The sequence below is a fragment of the Cebus imitator genome, unplaced genomic scaffold (assembly GCF_001604975.1).
Source record: "Cebus imitator isolate Cc_AM_T3 unplaced genomic scaffold, Cebus_imitator-1.0 Scaffold96, whole genome shotgun sequence".
Taxonomy (NCBI): domain Eukaryota; kingdom Metazoa; phylum Chordata; class Mammalia; order Primates; family Cebidae; genus Cebus; species Cebus imitator.
This window is the reverse complement of record NW_016107411.1, coordinates 4,453,844-4,477,806: the sequence shown is the minus strand read 5'-3', so window position 1 is coordinate 4,477,806 and position 23,963 is coordinate 4,453,844. Positions and strand designations below refer to the sequence as shown.

General features: G+C 37.9%; 1 pseudogene across 1 annotated transcript; it reads right to left on the bottom strand.

The window, feature by feature from the left end:
• Positions 1-8,709: 8,709 nt before the first annotated feature.
• Positions 8,710-10,391, bottom strand: LOC108309755 (annotated as a pseudogene). The gene has a single exon (XR_001827487.2). The product of XR_001827487.2 is annotated as an armadillo repeat-containing X-linked protein 3-like (transcript).
• Between the last annotated feature and the right edge of the window lie 13,572 nt (positions 10,392-23,963).

The following is a 23,963-nucleotide window of genomic DNA, read 5'->3' as shown; positions in this document are numbered from 1 at the left end:
CATCATAAAACCAAAGTACAGCATAATTAAGGTGCTAAAAATCCAAGGACAGAGAAAAAAACCTTAAAAGAACCAAAATAGATATGCACAACATTCAGACAAAGGAACAATAAAATTATCTCAGATTTATTATTATAAATTCTGCAAGCTAAGAGACAATGGAATGGCATGTTTAAATGCCAAATGGGAAAAACAAAACAAAAGAGTCAACCTAGAATTCTATATCTAGTAACAATATTCTTCCAAAATAAAGGCAAAATAATATTTTTAGAAAATTTTATTGATATATAAAAATCATAAATAATTAAGGATACAAGTGATCTTTTCAATACATGTATACAATATATAATATTCAAATCAGGGTAATTGTCATACCTAGCACCATAAATATTTATCATTTCTTTCTGTAAGAAACATTCAAAATCTTCTTTTCTAGCCATTGTGAAAATATACAAGTTACTCTAAACTATAGTCACTATAGATTATAGAACCTTAGAATTTATTCTTTCTAATTGTAATTTTGTACCTATTAACTAATCTCGTCCTATGCCCACTCATCCTACCCTTCCCAGCCTCTAGTTACCACTATTCTACTCTCTACTTCTATGAGATCAACTGTTTAGCTCCCGTATTTAATTGATAGCTTGCAGTATTTATCTTTTTGTGCCTGCCTTATTTCACTTAATATAATGTCCTGCAGATTCATCCATGTTGCCTTAAATGACAGAATTTTATTTTTTTAAAGATGAATAGTAGTCCATTGTGTATATACACCACATTTTATTTATCCATTAATCTATCAATGGACATTGAGACTGATCCATATTTTGGCTATTGTGAATAGTGCTGCAATAAACATGGGAGTGAAGATATTTCTTTAACATATAGATATCATTTCCTTTGGATCATTACCCAGTAACAGGATTGCTGGATCATATGGTATTTCTATTTTTAGCTTTTGAAGAAATTCCATATTGTTTTACAAAATGGCTGTATTAATACACACTCCCACCAACAGTGTATAAGAGTACCCTACTCTCTACATCCTCACCAGCATTTGTTTTTCAGGGTTTTTCGTTTTTTGGTTTTGGGTTTTCTTTTTTTTTTTTTTTTTTTTTTTTTTTTTTGTTTTTTTTTTTTTTTTTTTTTTTTTTTTTTGACAGCCATTTTAACTGGGGTGAAGTGATAGTCATTATAGTTTTGATTTGCATTGCTCTGATGATTAGTGATATTGAGAATTATTTTTTGTATACCTATTAACCATATTATATGCATTTTTTTAGAAATGTCTATTCAGATCATTTGAGTATTTTCAATTGAATTATTTTATTTTTGTTGTATTTTGATTTTGGTGTTGAGTTTTTTATACATTCTGGATATTAGTTGCTTGTCAGATAGATAGTTTGCAAATATTTTCTCCCATTCTGCAGTTTATCTCTTCACTCTGGGGATTGTTTCTTTTGCTGTGCAGAAGTTTGTAGTTTGATACAATCTCATTTGTCTATTTTTGCCTTTGTTACCTATAATTTTGAAGTCTTGGCTGTAAAATCTTTGCCAAGACCAGTGCCCGAAAGCATTTTTTCTAGGTTTTCATCTGCTGGTTTTATAGTTTTGAATCTTACATTTACATTTTTAATCAATTTTGAATTAATATTTTATATGGTGAGAGAGAGGGGTCTAGCTTCATTCTTCTGAATATTGATATCCAGTGTTCCCAGCAACATTTATTGAAGAGACTGTCATTTCCTTGATATATGTTATTTGTGCATTTGACAAAAATCAATTGGCTGTCCATTACTGAAAGCGAGATGTTAACGTCACCTACTCTTATTGTACTTCAATCCGTCTTTCTCTTTAGATCTTAATATTTGCCTTTTACATTTGGGGAATCCAGTGTTTAGTGTTTATATATCTAAAATTTTATAACCTCTCACCATGCTGATGCCTTTAACATTATGTAATGACCTCCTTTGCTCTTTTTACAGTTTTTTGCTTAAACCCTATTTTATCTCATAATAGTGCAGCTACTCCTGCTCTCTTTTGGTTTCCACTTGTATGGAATATATTTTTCCATTCCTTCATTTTTAGCCTATGTGTGTCTTTACAGATAAGGTGAGTCTCTTGTAGGCAACATATAGTTAGGTCTTTTTTTTTTTTTTAATCCATTCAGCTACTCTCTATTTTTCAATTGAAGAATTTAATCCATTTACATTCAAGGTATCATTGATAGTTATGGGCACACTCCCACCATTTTGTTATTTATTTTCTAGTTGTTTTGTAGAGTTTTTGTTCCTTTCCTCCTCTGCTATCTACTTCCTTTGTGGTTTGATGGTTTTCTGTAGTGGTATGCTTTGGTACTTTCCTCTTTATCTTTCGTGTATTTATTGTAGGCTTTGTGGTTACTGTGAAGCTTACATAAAACATTTTATAACATTAATTTTAGCTGATAATTTTGATTGAATACAAACTTTACTTTTATTATTCCTCTTTCCATGTTTTGTGTTTTTTTGATATCACACTTTACATCTTTTTATAACATGTGTTCTTTAGCAATATTGTAGCTTTGATTGCTTTCAGTTGTTTTGTTGTTTGCTTGTTTTTTCCAGCACAGGGTCTTACTCTGTCAACCAGGCTGAGGTGCAGTGGTGCAATTATGGCTCCCTGCTGCTTCAAACTCCTAGCTCAAATCATCTTTCTACCTCAGTCTCCCTAGTAGCTGGCCCTACAGGCACATGCCACCATGCCCAGCTAAGTTTTTTTTTAATTTTTTGTAGTGATGGATATCTTACTATGTTGCTCAGGCTGATCTAAAACTCCTGGGCTCAAGCAATCTTCCCACCTTGGCCTCCCAAAGTGCTGGGATTACAGGCATGATCCATCCTGGTTCCAGGATGCCTCACCAATACCAAAATCTACAGGTCCTCAAGTCTTTTATATAAAATGACATAGTATTTGCATTTAATCTATGCAATTCCTACTGTTTCCTTTAAATCATCTCTAGATTACTTATAATACCTAATGTAACGTAAATGCTGTGTAAATCGTTTTTATATTGTGATGTTTAGAAGACAATGACAAGAAAAACATCTGCACATGTTCAGTAGAGATGCAACCATTTTTTAAAATTATTTTTATTTGTAGTTGGTTGAATCTGTGGATACAGAACCCACAGATATGGACAGCCAACTACATTCAAGTTCAGGCTACGTCTTCTGATTCCAGGGTAATAGATTCTGGTGGTGGGCTTGTTATATATCCACTTGTTTGTTTTCTGTGGTCTTTGGTCACTTGGGACTGCAAAGCTCCCTCAACTTCCAGAGCTAGGCTGTTAAGAAGACAGTCCCTTAGGTGGGAGCTATGGAAGGTATGATGCTCAGTACATGGACAAACTTTTTACAGAAAAAAAAAAAATGAATAGAACTGGATTTATCTCTGGGGTGAACCAGGGAGAGGTCCTATGAGATGCAGAGCTATGGCTCTGACTACCAAGGGGCTACTGTTTTTTGGTCCCATTAGTTCTTTGTTGCAAATTCATTAGACATCAGGCCATCAAGTAGCTACTAGGAATGTGTGTCATCCACCCCTTCTGAACAGAAAGTGAGAGCTGCACACTTCTGCCCCTTTTCTGCACTGCTTCAAGGGAGGTGTAGTCCATAGAAGTGTTTGGATGCCTGTTTAAAACCACCTCTTTGTTCTGGGATCAAAAGACTCACATATGCCTAGTTCCTTCTGTTCCCAGAGCTACTAGTTTAGGAAGGAGTCCTTTAAGAGGTAGTTTTAAAAATTGGGGCTCTCAATTGTGTGTCCCAAACCCCTTCTGGAGAGAAACAGGAAGTTGCATTTTTTTCAGGTCTCTTCTCTGCACTTCTCCAGAGGGGTAAAGTCCCTGAAAGTGCTTGCATACCTATTTGAAAACACTGGTGGTTAGTATAGTAGCTCACACCGGTAATCCCAGCACTTTGGGAGGCTGAGGCAGGTGGACCACCGGAACTCAGGAGTTCAAGACCTGGCTAGGCAACATGGCAAAACCCTGTCTCTACAAAAAATACAAACAAAACTAGCCAGGCATGGCACTGCATGCCTGTAGTCTAGAAATACATGCCAATCCCTTCTGCCCTCAGAGCTAGTAGAGACTTAACATGCAGCTCCTTAGGTAGATGTTGTAAAAGTTGGAACTCTAAGTGTGAGTGTGAATTCCTCCCGCGCTGGATTGTAAGTTAGTTTGAATTCAGTCCACCAGGTAGCTGCTGGAGGGGTGTTTTGTAAACACCTTCTGGAGAGAAAGTGTGTGTTTTTAAAGAACAATCTATCACTTATCCCAGTGGGATGGAGGTCCTATAAAGAGTTTGTGTACGTGTATAAAGTCATCACTTTTTTCCTGTGGCCTAGAGAGACATGCATATACCAGTCCCTTCTGGTCTCAGAGCTAGGAGATTTAGGATGCAATCCCTTACATGGATGTCATAAGAGTTACAGTACTTGGCACAAACTGTTCCCAGGCTGGTGGCAGGTTAATAATTGACTGTCTTGTTATCTCTTTGATGCAAGTTACTTAGAAGCCAAGCCTCCAGGGAGATGCTGGAGGGGTATTTTATAAATTCCTTCAGGAGGAAAGCAGAGAGGTGGAGTGTGGGTGTTAAGCCTCTTATCTGCACTGCTCCCAAGTGGATGGTCTCTGGAGGTATTCGTATGCTTGTATAAAACCACTGATTTTTTTTTTTTTTTTTTGGTACAGTCTAGAGGGTCATGCATATGTCTAATCCTCTCTAATCTCATAGTTGGTAAATTAAGACTCAAACGATGACAAAACTTAAGGTTACAGTTCTACATGTGAGGTAAAGGCCCTCCTCTTCACAGGGAGAAATTGAATGTTGGGGATTCCTTTCTCAATTTTATGTACAGTGCCCAGGGTGAGGTCCATGTTGCAATATGCCTCAGCTTTTCCTACCTACTTGATGTGAATGTTTTCTCAGTTGCCTGGTGGGTATGTTTCTTAACTGGTCTCTCACCTTCTCTTGAAGGTAATTGTTTCATGTTATGGTCCACCCATGGATGGAGGGAGAGTCAGGAGCTTCCTACTTTGCCATGTTTGGTAGGTCACTCCTCAAATAAGAGCTTTTAAAGAAACAAAAGGTTAAAGGATTTGTGAGAAGCACACCTGCACTACAACAAATGTTAAAAAAAAGTTCTACAAGTAGAAGGAAAATGATAACATATCAAAATTCAGATCTACAGAAAGGGAGTGCTGGAGGAGGTAAATATGTAAGTAAATAAAAATATATTTGCTCATTTGTTAATTGGTTTTATGCTTAAAGCAAAATAGCAATAATGCATTGTGAAGCTTGGGGCATATGCAGAAATAAAATATATGACAGTGAAAGCCCAAAGAATAGGGAAAAAAATACTAAAATGCTGCTGCTGTAAGAGTCTTACATTTCATGTGAAGTAGTATAACATTATTTCATAGTTGGCTCTAATGTTTTAAAATGTATATTCTTAACACTAGAGCAATCACTAAGAAAAATTGCAAAAAGAATAGCAAATAAATCAATAGTTGAAATAAAATACTAAAACGATATAAAATGAAGAAGGATTTTAAGAATATAAATAGCACAACAAATAGCAAACAAATAAAGGTAGATTTATATTCAACCATATTAATAATTACAAATATAAATGGTCCATACACTCTGATTAAAAGCTAGAGATTATCATTTTACTGAAAAGGTACATCATTTTCAGCTTGATGATGCTAAAGAAATTCCTAACTGATACAGATAGACAATTCAGAAGTTATTTCTAGAACAATTAGTTTACCTTTCAGAAAATAAAATAAAATTACATCTCACCTTGGACATTATAGAAAAATAAATTTGAAATAAATTAATAAGTTGAATGTAAAAAGTAAAATCATGAATGAACTGAATGAAAATATAGATCAAGATTTATCTGATATTAGGATAACTTTTTCCAAGTAGTGATAAAAACAGAAACCATGAAAGTATACTTTTAATATGGTAAAACTTCAAATGTTTTGCCATGCCAAGTAGACAATTCAACAGAGAAGAAATAAAGATGGCTAAGACCCATGGAAAAAATGTACTTCATCATTGAGAAGACAGTTTTTAAATATCTAATTGGAAAAGATTTTTAAGAGCATGACATCATTCAATACACATGAGAATATGTGGAATCAGGCATTCTCATAAACCATGGAAGAAGCATGAACACATGCAATGCTTCCAGATGACAATTTATACTATTAATATGTGCTTTACAATATTTACCCCTTTTTTAAAAAAATATTGTCCAGTTTTTAAATTCATTTAACAGTATTAAAGATGCCCACAAATTTTTTTGATAGATAAAATTTCAGGGATGGGCATGGTAGTTCATGCTGGTAATCCCAACACTTTCAGAGGCAGAAGCAGGAGCACTTCTTGAGGCCAAGAGTTTGAGACCAGCTTGGGGAAGATAGTGAGATCCTGTCTCTACCAGTCAATCAATAAGACATTAATATAAGAAATAAAGTATGCATATTCATACAATAGAATACTCTGAAATTATGCAAATTATGTTTTAGAAAATATATAGATTCAGGAGGTACAGGTGCAGGTTTGCTATATGGATATAGTGTGTATGGTAGAGTTTGGGCTTCTAGCGTACTCATGTGAATAGTGAACATTGTTATATTGTATATGGTGGAATTTGGGATTCTAGTGTACTCATCACATGAATACTGAACATTGTATCCTATAGGTAATTTTTCAGCTCTCACCCTCTTCTGACCCTCATCCTTCATAGAGCCTCTAGTGTTTATTATTTCCCTCTATATGTCCATGTTCATGTGCATCCATTGTTTAGCTCCCACTTATAAGTGGTATCTGATTTTCTGTTTCTGAGTTATTTCACTTAGGATAATGGTTTCCAGCTCCACCCATGTTGCTTCAAAAGCCATGATTTTATTCTTTTTTTATGGTTGAGTAGCATTCCATGGTATATAGATACCACATTTTCTTCTTTTTTTTCACTTAATAAATGTTAACTTTTATTGTTACTATTATTTATTAAATGACACTAAAACGTGGCAGAATGCCCCAGCAAAGCAAAAGTCAATCAAAAGACTACCAACCCTGCTTTCTAGGTAATTAAGGGTGCTCAATTTTCTTAATGAACTACTAGGTGCCAGAACATTAAGTACTTTGCATATATTATCTCATTTAATCCTCACAATAAGCCTCATCTTCACCATTTATCTATCATTTAGAGAAGAAACTTCAACCTACCTCATTTTTAATCTAAATATTTCTTCCATTCAGTATGTGTTCCAATCAATCACTTGCTTCCTTCCCAACACTTTTCTTTTTCAAAAACTTCCTAAAAATCAATACCCATTTTGGATAAATAAGAAAACATAAATGAATAAAAAGTAAAAAAGTAAAGATCACTCATTATCCTTCTACCCAAAGATAACTACTGTTCCTATCTGGATATCTATAACTCTAGTTTTTCATGTCCTTTTAAACATATGTTTTATTAGTCTCAAAAAAATGGAATTCTACTTCGAATACTTCTATGTAGCCTTTTTTTTTTTTTGCTTTCTCCTTGTTTATTGATTGGTTTTTGTTGGCATTTCGGTTTTGCTTCCGTATACTTTTCTTCTGTTTGTGTGTTCCTTCTTTTTTCTTTATTCCCGTTTGCTTGTTCTTTATATTTTTTTTGTTTTTTATTTTTTGTGGCTTTGGTGGTGTTGGGATGCTTGTCCTTGTACTTTTTGTGTTTTTGTTCTTTTTCTTTTTTTTGCTTAGGGGTTTGGGTTTTTTCATTTTTATGCTTCTTATTTGTATTTGGCCGTGGCTACGGTTTGGGTGTGTCCGTTTTGCTTTTGCCTCATTTTCACTGCCCCTTCACAGTTATAGAGTTTTTTATGTGGCCCCCTTTTTTTTTCTTGTAAAAGATTTTTTGTGTCTGTGTGTTTTCTGTGGGATTATTTTTACAGCTCTCTCCACCTGTGTTTTCTCTGCTTTTTCCAATTTTTTTTTCTCCCTCTTGCCTCTCTGTTGACTGTTGTCCTGGTTGTTTTCTGACTGTTTTTGGTACCTGGCTGCTTTTTTCATGCCTTTCTCCTCTCATTTTGCTTTCTTGTTTGCTCTTGTGCTTCCCTGACCACCCTACTCCATTCAGGACTCATTTTCAATTGCCACCTGCTCTGTGAAGCTTTAGCTGACTAGCACATTCCACAGAAACTTTTGCCTCCTCTGGGCTCTCAGAGGGAACATCAGTATAAGCTCCAGATAGTCTGTTATCTTTTGGTTTGTATGTTTCTTATCTCTCCAACTAGGTAATGAAGAACAGGGATGGTTTCTTTCTTTCTTCTTTTTTTTCCTTTCCATCATTAACATACAACTTTATTTATGATATACAAATTAAATCAATGAAAATGACAGAAGGGAGCTTAGTTATGATGAATTGGTTCACTGTCACTTATGCAGAAGAAAGAGCAAAATATTTCAATCTAGGCAGCGAGATAAAAAGCAACAAACCATGTTTTCAGAACAGTAGAGACATTCATTCATCCATCTTAAATCTAAAGACCAACTCGGTTAAATATCAGCATTGATGATACAATATGATATTCATTATTCAAAAGTGGCAGGTGAAAGGATTCTTTTACCATATAAAAAAGGTGGAGAGAAGGAATAGTTTACAATGTGTGTTGCTTCTAAACTACACAATAAAGGAGTTATTCCTGGTTCTTTGGGAACATATGTTCAGCCAGTTTGGCCATGAATTTTCCAACTTTTACTTTCACCAAAAAATCATGGTGGCTTTCTATTCCCAGAACCTATCAGCACATACTTTAAATTCTTTTAAAAAGAAAAGAAGTGAACCTTCACCGAATTGATTCTGAGTAGGTTCATTTTCTTCCCATTTGAAATTATCATTTATGTTCTCAAATATGACCAGAAGTTTAAGAATAACTTCTTTGTCCTCCTTTTTATTAAAGAGGGAGCCCAGTGAAGATGGTACTTGGGCCCTGAGCAGTTCCCTAGTCATAGCTGGATTTTCAGCCAAATTCAAAAGGAGTTTCAGAACCTGAAGTTTGGTTTCTTCATTTCCCGCTGAAAATAAATGAAAAAAGTCAGAAATGGAATTAGCAAGCATGTGCTGATACTCGTTAGTAACAGTCATATTTGTAAGCAATCTTAGTCCAGCCAGCTGCACAGATGAGTTCAAGTGAGAAGTGATTGTGTCGTCACATACTTGATTCATGCATACCTTAAGCATGTGTTGATTTTTCAGCACTCACACTCAAGTTATTCAGGATAATCAAAGCCTTTTCTTTAACTATGGGATCTCGAGTATTGAGAAGCTTTGCAACAATTGGGAGACCACCCAGGTCACAAATAATATCTCTGTTAAATGTAAAAGCAGCATTGTTACCCAGAGCAATTAAAGCTGCTTCAAGAATACAAGGCTTTTCAGACATCTCAACCAAGCAAAGAACCTTTTGTAGCTCTTGAGGGGACAAAACGGTATCATCTGAATTAGGGGAAGCCCATTTCTGTACAGCCCGACACGCCCGGGTAGCCCTGGCCCTTGCCCTGACCCTAGCTCTGGTTCCAGCTTCAGTCCCAATGCAGCCCCAAGGTGGGTACCATACTATACTCTTGCTCTCATTGCTGTCATCATCATCATCAGACCAATCATTATACCTGGCCCCAGAACAGTCCCTGGCATCATCCACATGCCCAGACCCACCCTCAGCCATTTTTTCCTTGTTCTGTTTTCTTCCTGTAGTCAGTCTCTAAATGCAATAGCAGACACCAGCCCCAATCACCAGGCCTGCAGTCACCCAGCCTACTTTCCTGGCATAGCCCATGCAATCGTCCCTGACAATAGCAGGGACCAAGGAATACAGTAGTCCCTCAGGATAGGGGAGGAAGGCTGTGGGACTGGGCACAAGCCTGTGGAGGGTGACCATCTTCAGCCACTTCAAAGCCACAGCAGCTGATTCTGGAGTTTGACCTCCTCAAGATAAGCAGTTCGCCCCTTCTTCTTTCCCCTGGTGGTGTGCCACTCCCAACAAACTTTCCAATCTCTACTGATCAGAGGAAACTTCCTCCCTCACTTCAAGCAGAGCCACCAGCTACAGCAGACCCTCAAATCGACCTTGACCGATTGGGATTAATTTCTTTCCGTTTCTCTTGCCTGGCATTGTGCTGCAACCTACGGAAAGACTGGCCACCCAGGAGAGGCTTGGACCCACTGCAGGGATCTGGGACAATTTCCTTCTCCTCTTCCTTTTTCCCTCCATTGCAGGCCTGCCCACCCTCAGGGCAATGGGAAGCTGGTACTCAGATGGGAACAGCAACCAGGACAAGAAGGACTTCTGCCGATACCACATTTTCTTTATCCAGTCCTCCAGTGATGGACATTTAGGTTGATTCCGTATCTTTACTATTATGAACAGTGCTGCAATAAACATACAAGTGCCAATATCTTTTTGATATAATGATATCTTTCCATTTTCACATATGCCCTGTAGTGGGATTGCTGGATCAGAAGGGAATTTTATTTTTAGTTCTTTGAGAAATTTCCATACTGTTTTCCGTGGTGATTGTGCTAATTTATATTCCCACCAACAGTGTATAAGCATTCTCTTTTCTCTACATCCTTATCAACATCTGTTGGGGATTTTTTTTTTTCTTTAATTTTTAGTAGTAGCCATTGTGACTGGTGTAAGATGGTCTCTCACTGTGGTTTTAGTTTGCATTTCTCTGATAATAAATGATGTTCGGTATTTTTTCATATTTGCTGTCTGTTGAGGGTTTTCTGTTTATGTCCTTTGCCCACTTTTTAATGAGGTTATTTCTTTTTTCTTGTTGAGTTGTTTGAGTTTGTTGTAGATTCTGAATATTTAGTCTCTTGTCAGAAGCATAGTTTGCAAATATTTTCTCCCATTGTGTAAGTTGGCTGTTTATTGATCATTTCTTTTGCTGTGCAGAAGCTTTTTAGTTTAATTAAATCCCATTTGTCTATTTTCAAGGTTTTTGTATTTGCTTTTAAGGTCTTAGTCAATTATTCTGTGCATAGGCCAATGTACTGAAGAGTTTTCCCTATGTTTTCTTCTAGAATTTTTATAGTTTCAGGTCTTATATTTAAGTATTTTATCCATCTTGAGTTAGTTTTTGTATATGGTAAGAGATAGTGATCCAATTTTATTCTTCTGCATATGACTATCCAATTTTCCCAGCACTATTTATTGAATAGGGTGTCCTTTCTCCTTGTATATTTTTGTCAACTTGCCAAAGATCAGTTGGTTATAGCTATGTGTCTTTATTTCTATTCTCTATTCTGTTCCATTGGTAATTTGATATAAATTGCATTGAGTTTATACATTGCTTTGGGCAGTATAGTCTTTATAACAATATTGATTCTTCTCATACATGATCATTGAATGTTCTTTCATTTGTTTCTGTGTCATCTATTTTTTTTTTTTAATCAGTGTTTTGGAGTTCTCCTTGTAGAGTTTTCTTATGTCCTTGGTTAAATGTATTCCTATGTATTTTAATTTTGTGGCTATTATAAATGTGACTGAATTCTTAATTTGATGCTTAGCTTGAATGTTATTGGTGTATAGAGATGCTACTGATTTTTGTGCATTGATCTTTGTATCCTGAAACTTTACTGAAGTCACTTATCAAGTCTAGGAATCTCTTAGAGGAGTCTTTAGGATTTTCTAGGTTTAAAATCACGTCATCAGTGAACAAGGATAATCTGACTTCCTCTTTTCCAATTTGGATGACTTTTACTTCTTTTTGCCAATTTTTATAGATTTAATTGGAAAATATTTTTAAGAGCACAGTATCATTCAATATTAGTAAGAACATATGGAAGCAGGCATTCTCAGAAACCATGGAAGATACATAAACACATATAATGCTTCCAGATGACAATTTACAGCATTATTATGTGCTTTAAAATATTCATTTCCTTTATAAAAATTTTTGTCCAGTTTTTAAGTTCATTTAACAGTATTAAATATGCCCACAAAGATTTTCTGATAAAATTTTAATAAAAGAAATAAATTATGAATACTCATGCATTGAAATACTCCACAATTATTTTAAATTATAATTGGTTTTTTAAATATATATTTAACAATATAGAGTAATGATCAAAGCATAGTCAAATTTTAAAAGTACATGAAACTACATAATCAAAGTTATACCAAATATCAAAGTATATTGCCATGGATAAAATGACGAAAATAATACATATAAAAATATTATCAGTGATCACATATGGAAATTGAATATCATTTTTAATAGTTTTGTATAGTTTTATTTACTTTTTATCCATTTTCTATTTTATACTTTTACAAACTTAATAATGATGAAGATGTTACTGTCATAAAAAAATTAAAAATCTATTTGAAAAATAAATAAATAATAGTCATTGGGAGTTATTTGAGGAAATAGGTCTCCTACATCATCCAATCCAAGGGAATGCTATAATAAAATAAACTATGAATTTTTCTTCATTCTGAGCTCTCCTGTTTATGGCTAGTGTTCCATTATTGAAATGCTAAGCATGTGGGAGTTATTTATATCCTACTGCTCAAGGTCATCGCCAAGATCTAATTGCAAAAGTTCAAAAAATTGCAACCTCAGGCATAAATGGGTTAAAATGGCACTCACCTGTTACAGTATAACACATAATGCAGATAATGCCCCCCACAAAGAATTTTATTCTCATCCCCAGAATCTCCAAATATGTTATTTTATGTGAAAAAGTAGACTTTATATGTGGTTCAATTAAAGATCTTGATAAAAGAAATTATCATCAGGAGTTGGTTTTTTGAAAAAATTAATAAGATAGGTCAATAGCTAGACTAATGAAAAATAAAAGAGAGAGGATCTAAAGATACAAAATTATAAATCACAGAGAGGATGTTAACACTGATCCACAGAAACAAAACCATTAGAGACTACTATGAACACCTTTATGCACCCTCAAACTAGAAAACCTAAAAGAGATAAATGAATTCCTGGATGCACACACCCTACCAAGACTGAACAAGGAAGAAATTGATTCCCTGAGCAGACCAATAATGGCCTCCAAAATTGAATCAGTAATAAATAGTCTACCAACCAAAAAAATGCCCAGGAGTGGATGGATTCACAGCCAAATTCTACTAAATATAAAAAGAAGAGCTGGTACCATTCCTACTGAAACTACTCCAAAAAGTTGAAGAGGAAGGACTCCTCCCCAACTTATTATTTGAGACCAGCATCACCCTGATACCAAAACCTGGCAAAGACACAAAAATAAATGAAAACTTCAGGCCAATATCCTTGAAAAACATCGATGTAAAAATCCTCACCAAAAAACCTGCAAACTGAATCCAGCGGCACATCACAAAACGAATCCACCACAATCAACCAGGCTTTATTCCTGGCATGCAAGGCTAGTTCAACATATGCAAATCAATAAATGTGATGCATCACATAAACAGTATGAAAGAGAAACATCGCATGATCTCAATAGATGCAGAAAAGGGTTTTGATAAAATTCAACATCCCTTCATGTTAAAAACTATGAATAAACGAAGTATTGAAGAAACATACCCTAAAATAATAAGAGCCATCTATGACAAACCAACAGCCAGCATAACACTGAATGGGTAAAAGCTAGAAGCATTCCCCTTGAAAGCCAGCACAAAGCAAAGATGCCCTCTCTCACCACTTCCATTCAACATAGTACTGGAAGTTCTAAACAGAGAAATCAGGCAAGAAAAGGAAATAAAGGACATCCAAATAGGAAAAGAAAAAGTCAAACTATCCCTGTTGGCAGACAACATGATTCTATATCTAGTTACAGCCCAAAAGATCCTTCAGCTGATAAGCAACCTCAGCAAAGTTTCAGGATACAAAATCCATGTACAAAAATCACTAGCATTCCTATACACCAACAACAGCCAAGCCAAGAACCAAATCAGGAATGCGAACCCATTCATAATTTCCACAAAAAGAATAAAATACCTAGGAATACAGCTAACTGAGGAGGTGAAAGATCTCTATAATGAGAATTACAAAATGCTGCTCAAATATATCAGAGATGACACAAGCAAATCGAAAAACATTCCATGCTCCTGGATAGAAACAATCAATATTGTTAAAATAGCCATACTGCCCAAAGCAGTTTACAGATTTGATCCCATTCCTATCAAACTACCAATGATATTTTTCACAAAACTAGAAAAAAAACTATTTTAAAATTCATACGGAATCAAAAAAGAGTTTGAATAGCCAAGGCAATCCTAAGCCAAAAGAAAAAAGCTGGAGGTATTATTTTACCTGACCTCCATGTTACAGGGCTACAGCAATCCAAACACAATACTAGTACAAAAATAGACACATAGACCAATGCAACAGAATAGAGAGCCTAGAAATCAGGTTGCACACCTATAGCCATCTGATCTTCGACAAAGCTGACAAAAACAACCAATTGGGAAAGGACTGACTATTCAATAGATGTTGCTGAGATAATTGACTAGCCATATGCAGAAGATGAAACTGGACCCCTTTTTTATACCATATACAAAAATCAGCTCAAGATGGATTAAAGACTTAAATGTAAAATGCCAAACTATAAAAATGCTAAAAGACAACCTAGGCAATACCATAGGAACTAGAGAGGATTTCATGAGGAAGACACCAAAAGCAATCACAACAAAAGCAAAAATTGACAAATTGGATCTAATTAAACTTAAGAGCTTCTGCACAGCAAAATAAACTATTAACAGAGTAAACAGACAACTTAGAGGATGGGAGAAAGTATATGCAAACCATGCATCTGACAAAGGTTTAATATCCAGCATCTCTAAAGGATTTAAACAAATTTACCAAAAAAAAAAAAATCCCATTATAAAGTGGGCAAGGGCAAAGTAATTTATAGATTCAATGCTAACCTCATCACGCTACCTATGACCCTCTTCACAGAACTGGAAAAACCCACCTTAAACTTTACATGAAAGCAAAAAGCGAGCCCACATAGCCAAGACAATCCTAAGCAAAAAGCACAAAGCAGGAGACATCATGTTACCTGACTTCAAACTATACTATGAGGCTACAGTAATCAAAACAGCATGATACTGGTACCAAAACAGAGATATAGACCAATGGAACAGAACAGAGGTCTCAGAGGCAATGCCACACATCTACAACCATCTGATCTTTGACAAACCTGACAAAAACAAGCAATGGGGGAAGGATTCCCTGTTTAATAAATGGTGTTGGGAAAACCGGCTAGCCATGTGCAGAAAACAGAAACTGGACCCCTTCCTGACACCTTACACTAAAATTAACTCCAGATGGATTAAAGACTTAAATATAAGACCTAACACCATAAAAACCCTAGAAGAAAACCTAGGCGAAACCATTCAGGACATAGGCATAGGCAAGGACTTCATGACTAAAACACCAAAAGCATTGGTAACAAAAGCCAAAAGACAAATGGGCTCTAATTAAACTCCACAGCTCCTGTACAGCAAAAGAAACAATCATTAGAGTGAACTGGCAAACAACAGAATGGGAAAAAATTTTTGCAGTCTACCCATCTGACAAAGGGCTAATATCCAGAATCTACAAAGAACTAAAACAGATTTACAATAAAAACAAACAAACTCAATCAAAAGTGGACAAAGGACATAAACAGACACTTTTCAAAAGAAGACATATATGAGGTCAGGAAACATATGAAAAAATGCTCATCACTGGTCATTAGAGAAACACAAATCAAAACCACATTGAGATACCATCTCACGCCAGTTAGAATGGCGATCATTAAAAAATCTGGAGACAAGAGATGCTGGAGAGGATGTGGAGAAATAGGAACACTTTTACACTGTTGGTGGGAGTGTAAATTAGTTCAACCATTGTGGAAGACAGTGTGGCGATTCCTCAAGAACCTAGAAATAGAAATTCCATTTGACCCAGTAATCCCATTACCGGGTATATACCCAAAGGATTATAAATTGTTCTATTATAAAGACACATGCACATGTATGTTTATTGTGGCACTGTTTACCATAGCAAAGACCTGGAACCAAACCAAATGCCCATAGATGATAGGCTGGACAGGGAAAATGTGGCACATATACACCATGGAATACCATGCAGTCATAAAAATCGATGAGTTTGTGTCCTTTGTAGGGACATGGATGAATCTGGAAACCATCATTCTCAGCAAACTGACACAAGAACAGAAAATCAAACATCACATGTTCTCACTCAAAGGTGGGTGTTGAACAATGAGAACACATGTATACACGGTGGGGAGTATCACACACTGGGGTCTGTTGGCGGGGACTAGAGGAGTGACAGTGGGGGTAGGGAGTTGGGGAGGAATAACATTGGGAGAAATGCCAGATATAGGTGACAGAGGGATGGAAGCAGCAAACCACATTGCCATATATGTACCTATGCAACAATCCTGCATGATCTGCACATGTACCCCAGAACCCAAAGTGCAATGAAATATACATTTTTTTTAAAAAGTTAGCAAAGGACATGAACTATTTTTAAAAGAAGACATAAATGGGGCAACAAACATATAAGGATAAAAAGTTCAATATCACTGTATAATTAGAGAAAGACAAAGCAAAACCACAATGAGATATCATCTCACACTAGTCAGAATGTCTTCTAACTTCTAAAAAGTTAAAAAGTAACAGATGCTGGCAGGAAACACTTATACACTGTTGGTAAGAGTGTAAATTAGTTCAACCATTGTGAAAAGCAGTGTGGTGGTTCCTCAAAGAGCAAAAAAACAGAACTACCATTCAGCCCAGCAATCCCATTACTGGGTGTGTACCCAAAGAAATATAAATTGTGCTACCATAAAGACACATGCACACATATGTTCATTGCAGCACTATTCACAATAGCAAACACATAGAATCAACCTAAATGCTCATTAATGATATAGTAGATTGTGAAAATGTAGTATATACACACACACACACACACACACACACACACACACACCACACACATAAAATACACCATGGAATACTATGCAGCGATAAAAAAGATCAAGATCATGTCCTTTTTAGGAACATGGATAGAGCTGGAGGCCATTATCCTTAGCAAACTAATGCAGAAACAGAAAACCAAATGCCACATGTTCTGACTTACAAATGAGTACTAAATGATGAGAACAAATGGGCACCAAGAGTAGAGGGAAACAATAGACATCAGGGCCTACTGCAGGGTAGAGGTTGGAAGGAGGGAAAGAAACAGAAAAAAATAGCTGTTGGGTACCAGGTCTAGTACCTGGGTGATGAAATAATTCATAGAACAAACTCCTGTGACACGAATTTACCTATATAACAAACCTGTACATGTACCCCTAAACCTAAATTTAAAAGAGAGAGAGAGGATCCTAGATTATCCGTATTAGAGCTAGGCAGAAAGAGATGTCAGGACAGAAGCAAAATATCAGAGGTAAGGAACAGGAAAGGAAGGGCCCATGCTCAAGGAATGTAGGTGACCTCTAGAAGCTGAAATAGGCAAGGGAAAAGATGCTGCCCTGAAGCTTGCGGAAAGAGCATAGTTCTGACAATACTGTACCTTGGTTTTAGATTTTTGGCCTCCAAAACTTGAAGAGAATAAATCCTGTATTGTTTTAAGCTCCTACATTTGTAATAATTTGTCACAGAAGCAACAAGAAACTAGTACATACAAAGTATTTTTAGTGGCCTCTTTGAACACACTAAAACTTTCTCTGCTGTTGAGTTAAAAACTCCTCTCAATTCCACACTTTAAACAGTCCTAAGGAGTCCCCTAATGCAGGGTGCCTGGTGCCCTGAGTGGGCCCAAGACGGCCAGGCTGCTTCTAGTAGCTGTTCAGAAACTACACTGACAGCATAGTCCGCCATGAAGACTTCATTCGTTTCAATGAGGAGAAAGTAAGTTTATAAGCAATTTTGCAAAGGGAAACTATGTCATAATTGCGGCTTCAGTGTATCTGCTATGACAGAGGAGAAACCTATTTTGACGTGCAGTTCTTTTTATTTTCTTTTATTAATTGCATATTGAAACCAGTAAGCCTCCCTGACATCAAACAGACCAGTTCTGAGGTTTTTCCCCAGATAATTTAACAGGTCCAGCTTCTGCAGTGTTTATCGAAATACAAAAGGAAAAGTCGAAGTCATCTTTTCTTTGATAGCAAATTGGGCTCTCGCAAGCTAAGGAAGAGAAAGCTACGTCACGTATGGAGATAGAGTCTATAGGTCTAGAAGCACGGCCTGCCTGGCTCACACACACTCCTGCTGCTGGTGAGGCCAAAGAGATCCCACCAATATGTCTGAGAGAGTGTCAGTGCTGGAGGCAATAAGCCCACTCTGGCCACATGCTGACCAAGGGACAGGTGGGGCCTCATGTCCCCTGGGCTGGCTGTGGGCAGGCATATGGGCAGCCGGCTGAGCAGCCCAGGGAAGAGTGGGCTGGCAATGGGCTCCCAGTCCAGCCCTTAGAAACCATGGAAGCACGGGGACAAGCACAAAGCTATGGAATGCAGAGTGACCCAAGGAGAGGTGAGTCACAGGGATTTCTATTGCAATCATGCAGAATTGATGGTGGTCTGACACGCCACCATCTCACAATCCTGAGGGAAATAGCCAACCTGGTGACCAGCATCCAGGCCATAACTGCAAACCCACAGTGGGCAGGGTCTCCCTTTGTGTGTGCAAGTGTTCTCAACTTGGATTTTTAACCATTTTAAACATGGTTGAGTTCGGGCTTAAAACCAACCACAAATACTAGATCTCAACACAGCTCTAATGCCAGGTGTGCATCCAGTACTCCCAACACAGTGACTCCCGAAGGCCAGGTGCCCACGGGCCTACATCCCCTCTCAGCACTGACCAGGGAATTGATTTAACTTTTTACAACTAAAAAAAAAAAAAAGCTGAGTAATATTGCACATGACTACCAGAAACTGTCTCATTGGAAACAAAACCTATTTACATTTAATGAAAAGCCCGGCCACAGTCTGCATCTGCCACATTCACAGCACGGTGAAATACACACCATAAACCAAACCACAAAGGCAGTTTCCAGCACACACAGCACAGAGCTATTTGCAATATGGGAGTAAAGTAGAGGGATTAAGAGGAGAAGGGGAAAGAGAAGGATGTCACGTTGACTTCTAGTTCTGGAGCTGACTGGACAGCCAGTCCAGTTTTTCATGGAGCTGGACACCATGGGTGGCACAGGTGGCCTGAATGAAAGGTGACCAGCTCCTGTGGAGCAGGGAATGCAGCCCCAGCTTGTCTGTGATCTCAGCGGTGTTCATGGTGTTGAGGAGAGCCTACTCATTGGTGAACACCAGCGGGACCGCATTCCAGAGCTCATCCTCAGCCAACATCCTCACGAACTCCTCATGGGCCTTGTTCATGTACTCTGTCACTGCTGTCCCCCACAAAGATCTAGGCCTTATGTGCTGGAAGTAGTGGCACCACAGAGGCCAGATCTTGTGCTAGCCTGCCACATCCCACACAGTGAAGCTGATGTTCTTAGATGCCATGTGTCTGCATTGAAGCCTATGATGGGAATGGTGGTTACAATCTCACCCAGCTTCAGCTTGTACAGAATCAATATCTTGCCTGCAGCATCCAGGCCCACCATGAGGAGAGGCATTCTTCTTTGCCAAAAAAAGCCCTTAAAGAGTTTGGTAAAGATCTTCCCTATGGCCCCTCAGCCTCCCAAGTAGCTGGGACTACAGGCGTGCACCACCATGCTTGGCTAATATATATATTTTTAGTAGAGATGGTGGTTTTGCCATATTGGCCAGACTGGTCTCGAACTCCTGGCCTGAAGTGATGCACCCACCATGGTCTACCAAAGTGTTAGGATTACAGGCGTGAGCCACCATGCCTAGCCTCTATCAGATAACTTTTGGAAAAAAAAAAACAGTTCTCCATCACACAACGGGGGCTGTCAGAAGGTGGGGGCTAGAGGAGGGACAGCAGGAGATGGAGGGCTAGAGGAGGGATAGCAGGAGGTGGGGGGATTGGGGAGGTCTAACATTAGGAGAAACACCTAATGTAGATGATGGGGGGGATGGATGCAACAAGCCACCATGGCACCTGTATACCTATATGACACACCTGCACGTTCTGCACATGTACCCCAGAACTTAATAATAATAATAATGACAGTTCTTTGCATCACTGTCTTCCCTTCACACTCCCTGGAATGTGTCTCCACATCCAGACTTTCCCCAAGCTTCTGACATATCAGATACACTAGCAAGTGTACACTTCTGATACACTGGCAAATATCACACAATTTTCCAGTTGCTATCAGTCTAAGTCAAGGGTCTTGTCTGGGCTCTCCTTCCTGCTCCACAACTCCTTCTTCTGTCTTTAGTCTACTCCCTTTCCCACTTCATGATGTGATGCTTCAAACTTCCTTGTCTCCTTAGGCTTCCTATTATTCCCCTCTGTAATCCCAGCCCTCCTTCAGGAGATTATCCCACTTCACACTTCACGTGAATTTTAGCTTCTTGCCCACTGTCTCACCACTACCTCCATTTAAGCCCAAGCTTCCTTTCTTGCTTTGTCTCCTCAGAAGATGAGATGTTCTTCCTAGAGTTCAAAACCAACTTCTTTCTTTGGGTTTTAATCTTATTCTGTTTTATATCTACCTCAACTTACTCCAGTTACTATCTGCTCTCTCTCTCCCATTCAGTTGTCTGTTTTCCCTCAAACTATATGATTGTTCTAGTCATTCCTATTTTTGAAAAAAAAAAAAAAGTATTTGGGCTCTAAAATTCCCTCTTGCTTTGAGCCACACTTTCTAGACCAGTCTTGATTTCTCTCCTTCTTCACCTCTCATTCACTCTTCACCATAATTTACTGTCTACTCCAAAAGCACCCCTGAAGCTACACTGGCAAATATGACCAATGAGCTTCATGTTTCCAATTCCAACAGATATTCTCATTACTAGATTTATTGTTAGAAAGTGAAAACAAGAAATTAGCTTAAACAGAAACATAGAGAATTTTTTAGGGTTACAGAAATGACTCCACAGGACTCAAAGGCAAAAACACCTGGGCTTCAAGAAAGACTAGAACCAAAAAAGGAAAAGTTACTGGCAATTTGGGCAGTTTTTCCTCTCTGCCTCTACTCCTTGTCTTTGTAGATTGGCTTTCTCTAACTCTTGTCCACATAGCATCCCCAGTGAGTCATCATCAGTGCTACACTTCAATGCCCCTGGTAGAATTCATTCATTTTAAATTGGCTCTAAGATTAAAGTTATTTATGTTTCCACACTCTGCCTCCCTGTTTCTTCTACCAAATAATCTACATCCTACTTCTCAGACCACATAGACTAAATTTAATCTATTTTATACATATCATTCCTACAAACACTTCAAGACATCATGTCTTATTGAAGTTTCCTCTTCTCTGAGCAAAGCATCTCCAGGTCCTGGTCCTCCCCAGCTTTATCCCAGTCTAAACCAGTGGCTCCCAAACCAGCAGCAGCATCATTACCTTTGGGAACTTGTTAGAAATGTAAGTTTTGGGGTCCCAAGTCAAAACAATTGAATGAGAAACTCTGGAGCTTAGGATTCAGCAATCTGGGTTTTAAAAAGCCCTCCAGTGTGTTCCTCATGCACGCTCAAGTGTGAAATCCATTGCACTAACCTTTCTCTTATCTAACTCTCTGGAGTGTGACTCACCTCAGGTGAGCTTCATTCTATAGGTATGGGTTGGGTGATAGGTAAAAACAAGAACAGTACGGTCTTCATGACTCTTGCTGTTCTTATTAACACTTAACAGTACTAAAAAGTATTTTACAGATTTGTTTATTTGCTGGTTTTTATTTTACTACTCACTAAAATGCAAGTTCTGTTAAATGAGAAGACCATGTCTGCTTTACTCACCCTTGTGTCTCTGTGCCCAGTACAGTACCTGGCTTACGGTAGGCACTCAATAAATAATATTGAATAAATGAACAAATAAATGAGTGAATAATACACTATGATAATTTGTTGTAGCCACATCACATTATTGATTCATATTGAGTGTGTAGTCATCTAAAGCTTTCAGGACATTTTTCTCCCATCTGATACACATACATTTGGGATTTTATAGCTAAGTATGAGAATTTGCCTCTATTCCTATCAAATCTCAGCTTAAATTTAATCTATAATTTCAGCCTATAAAGATCCATTTTCTTTTTAAATATCACAATTCTATCATTTGGAATAATATTTCAGCCCCATTAATATATCATTTATATATTTTATCAGGATTAAATGAATTTCTCTTCCAAATACCTGTTCATAAAACCAAATACCATTTTCTAGCATTCCTTTGGTAAGTCATTTAAGTAGTTACAAATTTATCCATGTACAGTGCTGCTCCAATCCTCTAAAGCTGGTGGTTCTCAAACTTGACAAGGTATCCAAATGTCCTGGAGTACTTGGTGAAATACAGATTCATGGGACTGCACTCCCAGAGAACTTGATTTGTTGGGTCTGGTGTAAGACACAACAAATTGCATCTCCAAAATTTTCCTAGGTGATGCTGATACTTCTCATCCAGGGACCACACTTAGGGAACCACTGCTTCACTTCATAATGAGGGAATATGTTAACTTCCCAGGTCCACAAGGGGTGTGGTTTCAAAGACAAGAACTTCCCAGCGACATGACAGACCTGCCTTCTTCCACGTCTCCATCTGGGAGACCAGAGGTCTTTGTCTAACTTTCACACCCACAGGAAGGTAGACTGGCCAAGTAAGCTTCTTTTGTTTAAAAAAGCCCAAGAAAACCATGGGAGGACTCGGCCAAACAATCAATCAAATGTCAGAATCAAAGATCAGTCATTTCAATGGAAGTTTAAAGGAACTCCTCTCATCGGACAAGAACTTGAATGGAGCGGGAGTAAGTCCCAGAATAAAAGACCCCCTACTTCTTACCTGTACAGAATTTCCCTCTCGGGGATCCTCTCCCATGACAGCGTGGGAGCTCACTCACGCTATTTCTTTTTCTCTCTTGGCCTAAATAAATCGTTTTCTGCAAAATTCTTGGGTTCCAATATTTACTTGAAGTTGATCTCCTCCTGGACACTGGCACCGCCTTCTCTGTTTTACTCTCCTGCCCTGGACAGTTGTCCTCCAGGTCTGTAACTGTCCAAGGAGTCCTAGGACAAGCAGTCTCCCAATATTTCTCTCAGCCCCTAAGCTGTAACTGGGGAGATATGCTCTTCTCTCTGCCTTCCTCATCATGCCAGAAAGTCCCGCTCCCTTACTAGGGTGGGACCTGTTAGCCAGAGCAGGAGCCGTTATCTATATGAACATCGTCAGGGAGGACATCCCTCTCTGCTGCCCATTATTTCAAGAAGAGATTAATCCAGAGGTCTGGGCAATGGATGGACAATTTCGACTGGCAAAGAATGCATGCCCAATTCAAATAAGGCTAAAGGATCCCACTTCTTTTCCTTACCAAAGGCTGTACCCTCTAAGACCAGAAGCCAAAAAGGGGCTACAGGATATTGTAAAGGACTTAAAAGCTCAGGATCTAGTAAAGTCCTATATCAGTCTTTTTAATACTCTAATTTTGGGAGTACAAAAACCTAATGGACAATGGAGGCTGGTGTAAGATCTCAGGCTTATTAATGAAGCTGTGATCCCTTTACACCCAGCTGTACCTAATCCTTACACCTTGCTCTCTCAAATACCAGGAGAGGCACAATGGTTTACAGTCCTGGACTTTAAGGATGCCTTTTTCTGTGTTCCGTTACATCCTGACTCCCAGTTTCTGTTCACCTTTGAAGATCCTTTAGACCAGAGTTCTCAGTTCACCTGGACAATGTTACCCCAGGACTTTCGAGATAGCCCCCACCTGTTTGGCCAGGCTCTAGCCCAGGACCTTAGTAACTT